The sequence below is a fragment of the Lissotriton vulgaris genome, chromosome 1_2, assembly GCF_964263255.1.
Source record: "Lissotriton vulgaris chromosome 1_2, aLisVul1.2, whole genome shotgun sequence".
Taxonomy (NCBI): Eukaryota; Metazoa; Chordata; class Amphibia; order Caudata; family Salamandridae; genus Lissotriton; species Lissotriton vulgaris.
This window is the reverse complement of record NC_141686.1, coordinates 350982122-350995294: the sequence shown is the minus strand read 5'-3', so window position 1 is coordinate 350995294 and position 13173 is coordinate 350982122. Positions and strand designations below refer to the sequence as shown.

General features: G+C 45.7%; 1 pseudogene; it reads left to right on the top strand.

Annotated features, from left to right (window-relative positions):
- LOC147736773 (uncharacterized) overlaps positions 1–9415 on the top strand; it is a 37331-nt pseudogene extending 27916 nt beyond the window's left edge.
- Positions 9416–13173: the final 3758 nt, after the last annotated feature.

Sequence of the window (13173 nt, the reverse complement as noted above, 5' to 3'; positions counted from 1 at the left end):
CTGTGTTTTCAACCATGCCCTCGTCTGCCACCCACCTAGCGGGACCTCCTACATACATTCCTTCCCTTTTTCTAATAGCTGTTTGTCTGACCATCTGATCAACCAGTGCATTGCCTTTCCCAACATCATCTGTCACTTTCTTATGGGCCTTACATTTTATAATAGCCACCTTTCTGGGGAGTGTCAGGGAGTCTAACAGTTGGCGAATTAGGAGGCCATGTTGAATTTTGGTCCCATGGGAAGTAAGGAAATTCCTTTCTTTCCACAACCTCCCGAAGTTGTGGGCCACCCCGATGAAATATTGTCTGTCAATATAAATATTTACCATCATCCCTTTGCTTAACTCACAAGCTCTAGTGAGGGCCACTAATTCTGCTGCTTGAGCAGAGCACTGCGGAATCTGAGCTGTTTCTACTACTCGCCCTAATGTCCTGAGGGCATAGGCGGCTGAGGTGTTACCATCTGGCCCTCTGAGACATGATCCGTCCACATACAGTGTTCCTTCTGGTTCTTCTATCGGAGTGTCCTATAAATCAACCCGTCCCTTCGTCTCCTCCTCTGTCCATAATATGCAGTCATGTGGGTCTAAGCAGGCATCCTGAGTATCCAGAGGGAGTAATGTGGCGGGGTTTAGCACAGTGCATCTTTTGATGTTAATGTGGCTGGCAAAGAGTGTGAGTTCATATCCTGTGAGTCGTGCGCTAGTGAGGTACTGTGTCTTGGTGTAATTACCGCCGCGGCCAAAGGGTTAAAAACAGGAATAATGGGACTGTTACAGATATTGCCACGTTTCTCCTCCACTACGCCCTTGTCCATTAATTCGTATATTATTGTTAAAAGGGCCATTTCTAGTTCCGCGGGCAGTCAATACTGCCAGAGGAGGGGGAGAAGTGCAACTGGCCGGATGCGTACCACATGAGGGAAAATGTTGAGACACCCTACATCAGTGTCTAATGACGCCCAGAGGGAGGAAGGTAAAGACAGCAATTCTGGTGGGAGGGGAACGGACAGGTACATAGAGGAAGCTGCGGTGGGAGAAATGGTTAGGGATACACCTTGGGGACTACATGATATTGTCGCATACAGAGCTTTCAGTAAATCCATGCCTAACAAGTTTTCACTGCAACCTGTAGTAAGGACCAAGGGAGCGTCAACATGTGCAGGGCCAATATCGAGAGGAGGTTCAGAGACAGGGCTGGTCACAGGTGTTCCTGCAAAAGCCATGGAGACATTCATATTACCAGAAAGGGGTGCCTCCGGAACTGACAGACGTGCAATAGAAGACCTGGTGGCCCCAGTATCCAAAAGGAAATTCTGATCGTTCCCCACAGCTGACATTTGAACATATGGGCCCCTTTGATCCACTGGAATTTGTACTCTGGTAATACCCCTTTCCTGGCTGTCCTATGCTTGGTAGGACCCTGTCTCATCAACTTCATCATAATCATCATTGTAGTAAGTGCGTGTTGCTTCGTACCCATCAAACCTATTTGCCGGGCATTGCCAGATGAGAGCGTCAACCCTACGTTCTTTATCCTGTGGCTGGGGCGGGCCATGGTCCCTTGCCGGCCTCCCCTCCCTGGGAGCGCCAGGCTGAGTCTTCCCTATTCGGATGTTTTCAGCTAACACAGGACACTCATCTATCCAATGGCCGTACTCCTTACAATAAGCACACTGATCTGTTTGAAGGGCTCCCATAGGTTGAGGGCTAGAGGGTGTAGACTGGCGAGCCCTCGGAGGGGGTTGGGTTTGAGGTCTGAAATTCCCACAGGCATCCTGACCTCAGGAAGGGTAAGCCTGCTGCAGAAGAGCCTTAGTCTTAAGATCCCTAACCTTCCTACTTTCCTTGTCTCTATCCTCATTCTCCCTATTCTTGTGATATTGTGCCATAGCCAAGATACCAGTCATAGTTTATGCAGACCACGTACTTTCAACTTTCTTAAGCCTGGCGGAGATCTCAAGGAGCAAGTTGCTGACAAACTTATCAACTAACACTGGGCCAGAACCTGGGGTTCGGGGAACTAAACCACTATGTCCCTTGTATTCTGTCTCAAAACGGGTAAAGAAGTCAGACACATTCTCATCTTTTCGCTGCCTACAGGCGTTTATTTTATCCCAGTTAATGACAGTTTTCAGCAAAAGTATTTTCGTAAATGTCATTACTTTGCCGGGCAAAGTCAGGATGGCAGCTTCTGGTTTAGTCCCTCCTACCCTTGCTTCTTCCATAGCCTCTAGGTCAGACCATTTACCTCCCAACGCCACTTCATGGTCAGAATGTCTAATCTTGTCCTAAATTTCAGCGGGGACAACCGTACCAAAAAGTAAATCTATATCCTCAAGAACGATAGTACCTGCAGATATAATCTGACCTAATTCTCTGTAAAAGGCAGCTGGATTCTTCCGGGGATCTGGTAATTAACCTTTTAACTTCATTACTTCTGACCTTTTCCAAGGAACATGAACCCAAAGCCTGCGCCAGTGCCTCAACAGCCCCTCTGCCATTATTTTGGGCATCGGTAAGTGCGTTAACAAAGACAGGGGCCGCCTCTCTCATTGGCATAGCTGCCTCTAGAGGGGTGTTGGGAAAAGCGGTCATATCATGGTAAGCCATTAAAGCAGACATAGTGCCAAACATTCCCTCTTCCTGAACATCACCTCTTTTTATTTGCGACCTAAGGTCCATTAATCTGGTGGGTATCTGCATAAGCGCATTCTCAAATCTTTGCATGACCAGGGTACACATGTATTCAGCCCAGGTGGTCTACTCCCTAATCGTCCACTGGGAAAAGGTGGACCCTATTTCTTTAAAGGCATAAATATTCCTGTTATTTATCCAACATTCACACTGTTGCCTCTGTAGGTCATTTTCTCGAAGGGACGAAAAGCTGACTGCAGAGCGTAAGGAGGCCAGTCGGGGGGAATTCAACAATTTATATAAATCCTGCTTGACTGTAGACCACGGGGAAGTAGGAAAAGAGCGTGTTGGGGTAAAGCCGCAGGGGTTGGGCGGATTTAGATTTGTTGTCATTCCCGCAGCAAGGACAGGGTTAGCGGGCGTGGTCTGTGTCATAGGAAAAATCGGGAAAATTGGTGTGACAGGGAGAACAGTAAGAGGGGCAGTGGGAGCAGGAGTGGGCTGTGGCGGGGGGACATGCGGGGTGTGAGGCGTCAGGGCAGGGTATATTGGGGCATATGCAGAAGGGCTTTCTAGCATGGTATCAAGCAAGGAATCCCCTTCTTCTCCCCCTTCCATATGGCCCATTCCTTTCTCCTCACGAGCTGGATAACATTTTTGTACCCGGGCCCCATGCTCCCTATCGGCTATTTCTACTGACTTTGTCATTTGATTTTGTAACTTTTCTCTGGCGTGGTCGGCCATTGACATACGTTCCTGTTTTCTTTCTTGAGCCTTCTGCTTTCTAGCTCTCTGCTCTATCTCTTTCCTCCAAAATCGGACTGATTCAAACATAGACGGGCGCGTTTTTCTTTTCATTAATTGTTCCTCTAAGTTGGCGAGAACTTGGGAATTAAAGGAGCCATAAAGTGGCCACTGTAATTCTGCATCACTTTGTTTTGTATATTTTACCCAGAATGAGGAAAACATTATGGCAGAAGGGCCATGTTTAACATACATCGTATGGCCAGGGGTCCCTTCTGGAGGAAGCGAACAAGCCGCCTCCAGCTGGCAGTCCTGCGTACACATACAACAACATAATCTCTTGAACTTACTACTGACTGGCATGCTTGAAAACATAACAGACACCAGCAGGTTTTAAAACTCACCTCGCTTGCTTGGCTTTTGCAAAAGTCAATAACAGCAGAAACATACAGAACAGACACAAGCAGATTTTAAAAAATTCACCTCACTTGCTTGGCCTTGGCAAAAGTCAATAACAGCTTGGCTTTTGCGAAAGTCAATACCAGAATCATACAGACTTGGTGGGTGATCAGTCCACCCTTACCTTACAGGGGTAGTTCTCTTCTGCAGACGTAGGGAAGTGTCCTGCTCCAGAAATTATTTGCTAGGGGACTCCAGCGAGAACGAGGTCATGTGGCCCAGACTGGGTGGGGAGGAACAGCGGGCGAGTCGTTCGGCTTACCGGATTGCAAGAATCCCTCGGGTAGGGTACCTTGTCGGAATCTCTCTGTGCACCTCCTCACAACCACCGGGCCTGACCTTCGTGCTCGTGGAGTCCCTGTTCAGGCGCCATTTTGAAAACCGGAATAACCCACTTACTGGGTCTGAGCGGTGGGGGAATCTCCCATGTCTTCCATACCCTTCATACGTAGTGAAAGGAGACACAGAAGCCTTCGTCTGCTGGAGGAACCCAGTTTTATTCAAATAGCCCGGGCTATGGAACAGAGTCCCAAGCTCGTCAGAAGCAAGACAGAGGAGGCTGCTGCTTTACTCCGCAGCTTACAAGCCATTTATACTTTTTCATTCTGATCTTTTGGCTGTTAGTTCATTGTTCAATCAGTTCAGTGTTTGCAGTTGATAACCAGATCCAGACGATGTTTGTAGGTGGTGACCTGGTCAAGGCTTGGTACCCAAATCATTGTTCACTCAGCTTGATCAAAGCCTGGTCTTTCATGTCATTGTTTAATCACCCTGATCAAGGCCAAGCAGTCAGACCATTGTCCAGATAACCTGATCACTGTGTCAAGGATGTTTACCAGGCTGGGAGCAGGAGATGGAAAACAAATCATTTACTCAGGGTGTGAGTGTCTCGTCGCGTGAATTGCAAAGAACAGGGGGGTTGGGTGTGCGACAGTTCATGGGCAGAAATGCAGGTTGCAAGATGGCTGTTGTCGTGTTAGTTAGATTTTCCTCAGGCATCAGCAGAAACGACCAGGTGGGTCGTGTGGAAGTGTTTGACACGAGATGGCAATGAAAAAACAATGGAGTCCTGGTACAAATGATGCCAATCAGAAGAAAACGTTTCCTCAGTTCTGACCCAGGGAGTGCCTTTGTGCATTCTAAGGAAGTGCTCCATCTTTAACAAACTAGCATGTGGTGAGCGTTTTTCTCCAGCGAGAACAGCGTTGTTTCGCCTGGAGGCGTTACCAGAGAAACAAACACGTCCTTGAGCCAGCGTGCTCACTGCAGCTGAATTGGATTGTGAACCTCCCCCCCGGAGTCTGGAAAGATATCTCCACCGTCAGATTCTTAAACTAAGAACAAACTAGTGCGGCCCCTCTGGCCGTGAGACCCGAGGAACAGCCCCCTGAGGACTTGTGCTGCTCTGAGGTGGTACAGTGCAGCGTCTAAGGCCGCAGAGCTACAGGAGCTGCACAAAGCCTTCAAGGCAGGCCTTTCGACGACACGTTGTTCCTTAACATGCGGTGGGCCAGCATTCTGTGGCTCATTCCAGCCAGCCTCGCCCTCTGGTTTTAACGCATCAACTGCACGAAGCTCGCAACATCGGGTCTCACTCCCGAGACATCAGAACATTGTTAGCAAGTTACAGATGCCCTGACGACAGTGACCCTGCACCCACAAAGGTACTGTGCAGCGGGTTGGGTCCAGAAGAGTGGTAAAGCTGCCCTGCTCTCCTTCACGGGTGGCTTGGTTTCCCTTGGGCAAAGAGACGTGATTCAAGCGGCCCCGGCGGGCTCCAAATTCGCAAGAGGAGCATTCTTGTTCAGCATTGTCTCTGCTCTGGAGATGACCTCAAGAATGGTGCATAGCCTTCCATAGAGGAGAACTGCTGGAAGACTCAAGCTAAATTACTGTTTAGCGTTTAGTAGGTGCTCCTGCGCCCTACATTTGGTTTCTAAATGCAATCACTACAGCCACATTCACTACAGTTACCGTATTAAGTGTAATTGGAGCGCAGGTGCGCTGTGACCTATGTTTTCATAGTAATTTGTGTTTTTCTCTATCAAACTTGCATTATTTGCACTAACGGTGTGATTTAAGTCATTTTGGTCTTGTTTGATGTACAATATAGAATCTATTTTTACTTAATTCTGCGTGGAGTCCCTTTTGTAGTGTACTCACTGTGTTGCTGCACGACTGTGTTGCACAAATGCTTTGCATATTGCCTCTTTAAACAAGCCTGACTGCTCTGAGCCAAGCTACCAGAGGGTGAGCGCAGATTATCTCAGGTGTGTTTCTGGCTTACCCTGACTAGAGTGGTGGATTATGTCTGGTTTAGGTGCCTACCCAAGCCAACCAGAAAGCCCATGTCCAACAGTGGTTCTTGTGAATCACTTGATTTCCCAGCATGCTCCTTCTGCAGTACTAAGTCACCGCACTTCGTGCAGGAGGTCTAGCCACCATTTGTGTCTCAAAGGGAAGTGTGACTCTTCTTCTTAGAACATACATTTTTTTCGATGAATTGTAACTGTTCACTTCTCCATATTATAACAATGCAGCTTTCTCAAGAAATATTTTCTTCATGTAATTTTCAATGTTTTTTCTATTTTGCAGCACAACAATCACATCTAGAAAGTATGAATGGGAAAGAAAGCCATAAAGGTTTCGGAGGCGAGATGAATTTTACTCAAAATATCTACTTAAAAAAACAGCGCAGAATGCACATGAGGGAGAGACACTTTTCTTGTAATGTGTGTGACAAAGAATTTATCAATGAGACACTTCTTGTGAGGCACAAAAAAGGACACACCACCCTCAGGGCATATCCCTGAAAAACATGGAAAAAGTGTTTCACTCAAAAGGCCACTTTTTTACAGAATCAAAGAACACACACTGGAGAGAGGCCTTATCACTGCACAGTGTGTTCCAAGAGCTTTGCTCATAAGAACGGTCGTGTACGACATCAAAGCGTACACACAGGAGAGAGGCCTTATCACTGTACTGTATGTGCAAAGAGCTTCACTCGAAAGAAAATTCTCCTTCAGCATCAACGCATACACACAGGAGAAAAGCCTTATTGCTGCACCATGTGGGAGAAGATTTTCAATCAAAAGGCGCATCTACTAAAGCACAAACTAATACACATCGGAGAGAGACCTTATCACTGCGTGTTCAAAGCACTTTTCTCAGAAGGCAACCCTTGTACAGCATCAAAAAACACACACAGGAGAGCAGCCTTATCACTGCACTGTGTGTTTAAAGACCTTTTCTCAGAAGGCAACCCTTGTACGGCATCAAACAACACACACAGGAGAGAAGCCGTATCACTGCACTGTGTGTTCCAAGCGCTTTGCTTATAAGGGAAGCCAAGTACATCATCAAAGAACACACAGCGGAGAGAGGCCTCATCACTGCTCTGTATGTGCCAAGAGCTTCACTCAAAAGAAAATTCTTCATGAGCATCAACGCATACACACAGGAGAAAAGCCTTATCACTGCACCATGTGTGAGAAGAGCTTCAGTCAGAAGGGAACTCTACTAAAGCACGAACTAATACACACCATAGAGAGACCTTATCACTGCACTGTGTGTTCAAAGCGCTTTTCTCAGAAGGCACACCTTGTGCTGCATCAAAGAACACACACAGGCGAGAAGCCGTATCACTGCACTGTGTGTTCAAAGCTCTTTGCTTATAAGGGAAGCCTTGTACAGCATCAAAGAACACACAGTGGAGGGAGGCCATATCACTGCTCTGTATGTGGAAAGAGCTTCACTCGAAAGAAAATTCTTCATGAGCATCAACTCATACACACAGGAGAAAAGCCTTTTCGCTGCACTATGTGTGAGGAGACATTCAATCAAAAGGCAAATCTACTAAAGCACCAACTAATACACACCGGAGAGAGACCTTATCACTGCACTGTGTGTTCAAAGCGCTTTTCCCAGAACGGAGGCCTTGTACGGTATCAAAGCATACACACATGAGAGAAGCCTTTTCACTGCGCTTTGTGCGAGAAGAGCTTAAATCAAAAGTCAAGTCTCGTAACACCAAACACACAGGAGAGAAACCTTATCCCTGCAAAGTGTCTTCCAACTGCTTTTCTCAGAAAGAAAGGCCATGTACGGCATCCAAGTGCACACACAGGAAAGAGGCCTTATCACTGCACTGTGTGTGAGAAAAGCTTTACTGGTAAGGCACATCTTCTACGGCTCCGAAGTTTACACTCCAGTGAGAGGCCTCATCCCTGCACTGGGTGTGAGAAGAGCTTTACTCGAAAGGCACATATGCAACGGCACCAAATAATACACACTAAACTGAAACCTATCACTGCACAGTTTATGCCAGGAACTTCACTCAAAACGAACGTTTCTACAACACCAATTAATACAAACAAGATAGATCCATTTTCACTGTAACAATCTTATGTCCTGCTTACCCCAAAGTAAGTTTTACTGGAAAGTTGTGACTTAGCGAGGGCTTATAGTCAAAAATGCCTAATGGCCAGTGTTCCCTGTAGGGTACGTGCATTTAGTGTAATAACCCTGAGTGCGCAAACTCCATTGCGAGGCGCCTACACTTCACACATCACTGAGGCACCATTTGCAGCATGGAAAAAAAGATCTCTTTCGTGAAGGAGCACAGAGAGCAGATCTTGGGCCTAGCAACATACCACCATGGAAGAGGGGAGAACGTTGCAGTGTGACTCTTAAACGGCAGGTATCGGGTTGCTGAGGGTCACAAGTTTTGCAGCATCTTTCTTCTTCGCATACCGTTTGCCGCACTAGTTTCTGAGAGAGGCTGCAGGGCTTAACAGGCAGCTATGGCTCTCCGGGTGTGATCCGCGCCTTGCAGATTCATTTATTTTAAAAGGCCATGCACTAATTAGCATTGTTCGGTATTTAAGGGCATGATGTACGGCATACTGATGTTTAAGTCCCAGCTAAAAGTGTTCAACAGGCAAGCACTCAGTGCATAATGGTATGCATGTGCTGAACTTATTTAGAGAAGTAATTTCTGACCCTGCCGCAAGCATGCCAAGTCATCTGTGCCCCCAGTGAGGAAGCATCATTCAGATGAGTCATTTTCCTGGCCTAGGCCTGGGCTCTGTAATTGCAGCTCTGGTCACCTGGTCATCCTCGTGTTATTTCTTTATAAATGTGCGGAGTGTTTCTCACTGCTAGTTGATTCTATTGTACCAACCGAATATAGGATTCATTTACCACCTCACTCACGCCATTACATGAGGGCACAGCCTCAACGCTCTCACACCGCCTTACAAAACACACACTAAACTGCTACTTACACGTCACAACAACTTTGAGCTCACAGCTAGGGCTCTCAGCACAGCCCCCTATTCACAATGCCAAAATGCCAACAAATAGAAGCCCGATGCTCCTCTGCAGCGCACAGAGGTACTCGCCTCTCGGAACGGACTTGCTTCCATCTTCATCCCAGGTGCTGCTCACTCTTTGTGGTGCATGATTCCCTTCCCATCATACCTTTTATCACATATGTTTAAGAGTTAATAGTTGAACTTTGTTTACTGCAGATGTATGTAGACCTCTTTTCCTAAATAAATCCTGCTATATCTTGCATTGCCATGGGTTCGAGTCATCATTCTGTGGATTTATGATCCCCCTCCTATAGGGCGCGCATTTATTTTTGTGTCGCTCTGTAAGCTCTAAAGCGCTCAGGCTTCGGTAGTGAAGAGTGCGGCCGCAACCAACTGGAAAGCAGCTAACCCACTGAGCAGCCCTTATCTCTGAGTGCCGCCAGGTATAACGTGATTTACCTCTTGTAAGGAGTAAGTACTGTGTCCAGACTGATTTTTTAAATTTCTTTTTTCATCCCAGTTCTTTTTTGCTTTCCTCATTCGAAGAATGCAAAATACAAGACTTAGGTCAGGATTTACTAGCACCAGGAATACCGATTTCCTAATTGCGTTTCTCTCCGAGTCGCAATTTGGAAATTGAAATTCCTAATGTATGAAACTCTTTTGAGTTTCATTAGCAAATGCTATTGAGTGACAAATAGACCTACCTCATGCATATTAGTGAGGTAGGTCTCAATTTGAGACCCATTAGGAATCACAGCCATCACAGAGATGGCAGCCTGTTGAGGTCAGCCGATCACCATATCTGTGATTGTTTTTTTTATTAAAGCAGTCTGTTTTTTTTTTAATGCAGCCCGTTTTCCTAAAAGGATAATGGGATGCATTAAAAAGAAAAAAAATACGCTTTTTCGTTTAATTTTTTAAGAGTAGACAGTGGGGTCCGTGAGACAGCTGCCTGCTCTTAAAAATATTTGTTTTCCATTCTTCAAAGGACCCCTACCTATTTGCAAATGGGTTACCACCTACTTCAGGGAGTCAGTAAAATTTGACCTTAATTCGGTCGCAAACCATTCATACAGCCCATTGAGATTCAGTAATTAGACGAGATGCCGTAAACACGCCCCTTTTAAATACCAAATCGCAAACGCAAATTGCTAGTAGGTAGCGTGTTACCGAATCACAATTTGTATTTGGTACATTTGTAAAAGTATTTTTGCAGTTGGACGTTTCTGACTGCAAAAATGCTTCGTACAAGTGGCCCCTAATGATTTACTCCCCCAGCAGGAGAACTAGCCAGTAGGGCTCTAAACTAATGGTGCCGCGCCAGCTTTGCACGTGTGCAGCAATAGCTGTGGCATGAGCACCGGCACTTAGGTTCTTTCTTTAAAAACAAATTAATCACTGCAAACATTCATTTATTTGTGCTCCTCATGATTGCAGATATCTCTTTCAGCCTTAGACTTGGAGATAATATTTTGTTTGAAGTCCATGTTTGTGTTTTACCAGTGGACGGCAGATGCTCCTGATATTCTTGCTCCATTCACCACACACTCCTGCTGGTGCATGCTGACTCTTCATGCTTCTCTGCACTTTACCATTGGTGCAGAAGGTGCAGTGGCACGGGGCCCAGGGCTGTGAGGGGCCTGTTGAATCTTGTAATTTACTGTATATTAGTAGCCCAACAACAGTCAAATAGTTGATTTCCTTTGCTTGCACTTGAGCTCATGGCATCCTCGTCTTTCCAAAAATATGCATAAACCCGAGCTGGGGGTCACTGCTAGCACTGATGGAGGGCTGTACTTTTTGGAAGGAGAGTCGATCTCTCAGGACCATGCTCAGATAAATGATAATTATTACGAGTCACTGCAGTGCAGACGCCTGAGCAGCAGGAACCCTTCGTCTACCTCTTCTTGGTTCATGCAGGACTTCATTCTACCTAAAGTAAGTTTCCTGTATGTTTCAATTAAAAACACAGTTTGCTTCCTAAATTTAAAGGCAAAGTTAGATTTTAGTGGATGAACAGCACATAGGATTATACCTGCAAGCGTTTTGGAAATAACAAAAAGACATACACACACCCATCAACCTTTTTGAGAATATCCACTCCTTATGTCCATTATACTCCACTCCAAGTGTTGTATAGGATTCCCCATCATAGGGAGGGGACTCCTTCACAAAAGAAGGGGCGAGGATGTGTTGCATCTTAAAAGGCTTCAAGCCCGTGCTCTGCATGATACAGATGTCCGCAGTGGATGCATTAACCATCTGTGCTACCTTACATGCTTACTAAGACACAGGAACAATGCTGTATGTGTGTCTATTGTAACTGAGGATCAACAAACGTTTTGATTTAGAGGATTGCCTAAACCTTTTTTTTAGTAGCTACAAGCACTTTCTTTCTTTAGCACTTTGTATTTCATGTTTACTGTGCTGCAGCTCACCATTACCAGTTCACCTAAAACACATTATTTCATCCTGCTTTACCTAAGAGGATTTGTGTTTCCAAATGTTGTGTAGTAGTTTAGTATGCAACACAAGGCACTTGTGCAGTGTATATTGTAAACTGTGCTGCATCTAGGTATGTTATTGAGTAGAAATTGTGGGTGTGTGATTATGATGGGATTTGATAGGCCGCTCTGGATTTGAGTAAGAGTGCAGTGTCAGCTTCTCACAGTGCATATCAGTGGCTCCATTTGCTGTTCAGACTGAATGCACCTCCACTCTTTGTCCTCTCCACACACCACAGAGAGTGATGGTCACACATGTGCAAATTGTACCTGTGGGAAAGTGTTTGGAGGAGTTAAACAACAATGCCACAGGGTAACAAAACGCAGTGCTTACTGCAGGCGGTGGTGTTTGTGTGGGGGAATGTTGCAATAAATCAGATGAAAGGATGGCGCTGAAGAGGGGGAAAGAGATGATGCTCGCGATATGTATATGGAGGATTTAAAAAAGATGTGGGGAAAAAAGGGGTCTAGGCGTCTCAAACCGAGTAAGACACTGCAGATGAATGTGGTGTTTCTACAGTTCTCTTCCCTATTTCTGTACCTAACTTGCTTCTTTCTGAACTTCTCTTGCTTCTTTCTGCACCTTTATTGCTTCTTTCTGCACCCCTATTGCCACTTTCTGCACTTCTCTTCCCTCTTTCTGTAGCTCACTTGCCTCTTTAAGCACCTCTCTTGCCTCTTTATGCACTTTTCTTGCCTCCTTCTACACCTCTTGCTTCTTTATGCACCTCTGTTGGTTCATTTGTACTTCTCATGCTTATTTCTGTTCTTCTCTTGCTGCTTTCTACACCTCTCTTGCTTCTTTCTGTACCCCTCTTGCCTCTTTCTGCAACACTCTTACCTCTTTCTGCATTTCTCTTGCTTTTTTCTCCACTCATCTCGCCTCGTTCGGCACTTGTCTTCCCTCTTTCTGTAACTCACTTGCCTCGTTCAGGCCCTCTCTTTCCTCTTTCTGCACTTCTCTTGCCTCCTTCTACAGCTCTTGCTTCTTTATGCACCTATGTTTGTTCTTTCTGTACTGCTCTGGCTTCTTTCTGCACCTATGTTATTTTTCCTGAACTGCTCTTGCCTATTTCTGCTCTTCTCTTGCCTCTTTCTGCACTCGTCTTCCCTCTTTCTGTACCACTCTTATCTTTTTGTACATCTCTCTTGCCTCTTTCTGCACCTCTGTTGCTTTTTCTGCACTTCTCTTGCTTCTTTCTGTATCTCTCGTGCTTCTTTTTGCACCCCTCTTGCACCATTCTTCCCTCTTTCTGCAGTTCTCTTGCCTCTTTATGCATCTCTCGCTTCTTTCTGCTTTTCTCTTCCCTCTTTCTGCACTTCTGCTTCTTTCTGTATCCTTCTTGCTTCTTTCTGTAATCCCTTTCCCTCTTTCTGCATATCTTTTCCCTCTTTCTGCACCTCTCGCCTCTTTCTGTACCTCTGATTCTTCTTTCTGTACTTCTCTTGCCTCTTTCTGAACCTCTGTTGCTTCTTTCTGAACTTCTCTTGCTTCTTTCTGCACCTCTGTTGC